The sequence below is a fragment of the Nanorana parkeri genome, unplaced genomic scaffold (genome assembly GCF_000935625.1).
Source record: "Nanorana parkeri isolate BGI_ZX_2015 unplaced genomic scaffold, ASM93562v1 scaffold173, whole genome shotgun sequence".
In the NCBI taxonomy this organism is placed as follows: Eukaryota; Metazoa; Chordata; class Amphibia; order Anura; family Dicroglossidae; genus Nanorana; species Nanorana parkeri.
In genome coordinates, this window is record NW_017306441.1 from 1,097,417 (window position 1) to 1,099,311 (window position 1,895).

Consider the following 1,895-nt stretch of genomic DNA (forward strand, 5'->3'; position numbering starts at 1 on the left):
GCCCTCAGCCCATCTGACATTCTGTGTCACGAAATGATGGAAGCCGCATGGATCGATATTGCATCCCCTCCCCCCAGACACGGCTCTCTGGCTCTCTCTTACCCTCTGTCTCTTTTTCCATCCCTCTTTCGATGCCTTTTTAGTTTACCTGTCTGCTGCTATACCACTCTCTTTCAATACATGTCTTTTTTTTTGGCTTCACTATTCCTATCTGTTGCATATCTCACAGGTCTGCATAATGTGCAGCCGCCCCTCCAATCCCATAATTGCTCCCGTGCCATGCAAATGTTCCTATATTTACTTTCCTTCTTTAACACTTCTTTTTGCTTCCTTAAAACACCTGACCTTGTCTTTTTGGCGGTTATTATTGTTCCATTATTGCATAGTGACATTCGGTCCAGTTATTTTTTTTCCTTGCTCCTTTACCTGCCTCTCCATTTGCGCCCACCTGACTTCTGTACTCCCAAACAAGCCTATCTTTCCCTCTCATCCCTATCCACTTCCTTTATTCTTCTGCACAGGTCCCCCCACTTCTTCTGCACTATCTCCTTATTTTCACCACCATATGACATCTCTCCCTCTTAAACCTTGTCCTCATTTTCTCTTTTTTTTTTTTTTCTCCCGGAATTCTTACCTTTGAAATTCACTCTTGCTTTCAGCTCAGCCCCAATTTCTGCAGCCAAGAATACATAGTATTTTGGAACTTAAAAGGCTGGTCACCGCAATATGGTATTGATGGGAGAGTCTATTAGCCCTTTTTTTCTTGCCAGTGACAGAACAAGTCGTCTAAAATATCTTCCATTTTGAGGTTCTTATAAAATATCCTTCATTTAGTTCCCGTGCCGCCAAAAGGATATTGCGAAAATATGATTATTAACACAAGACTTTTGTAAAACCGCTCTGCATATGTAAAACCCAAGAGCAAAAATAAAGGTGCCCTTTAAATGTTCAAATATATATATATCATTATAAGGATGGATGAAGTAAAAGGAAACATTAAAAGAAGCATTTAATGTTCTCATGGAAAAGAGAAAAAACAAACAAACAAAAAGATTTTATGTAATCCTGCACAATATTTGTTAAATTAACATATTTCAGAATTCAAATTTATTTGCAAACAAATATTTTTCCTTCAGCTGAGAGGAAATAATACACCTGATGACGTATCAAAATATTTACATATGAGATGAAAAAATGCACAGCGTAAGAACATAAGGTTGGATTCATTTTGCCCAAATTGTTTGGGGGGAAAAAAGAAAAATAATGACTTATTTCTGATTAAAAAAAAGCAAACAGTAGTTTGCAAAAAAAGAGAGCTGATTTTCTAGCCTATAGCATGCAAGTGAGGTTGAAATATGTCATAAAATAGATGAAAAATTAATAAGCAAGTGAGACTGAAGACAGGTATACCAAACAAAGCAAATAATGCATTAAACAGGAACAGAGGGTAAAACATAAAAATAAAAGAGGTGAAGGAAAAAAAAAAAGAAATAACAGCCTTAGGGGCTTCTTCCATAAAATAAATACCCCCTTTCACTACAAAATTAAAGACCTTTACAGTTTTGTAAAAAAAAAAAAGGCATCTATGAAGTCAGCGTGCAATGGCGCACACTCACTCATGTATCACATATAAGAGACAATTTAAAAAAAGGAGAAAGAAAAAATCTACCTTTTTTTGTTTCTGTTCAACCACATATATATAGGAGCTTTTTATGATATATATAAAGCATCAGGGACAGCAGGAGAGGGGGAGGGGGATGACCTCAGTGTCAAAAGATTTTAATAACGTGGGCACTTCTATCTAGTCTCCCATTCTAACCAAGCAGAGAGATGGTGCCGTAGAATCTAAGGGTGTTTAAATGCAGATCTGGAAGCGCACGTGTGGGTGCATTTGC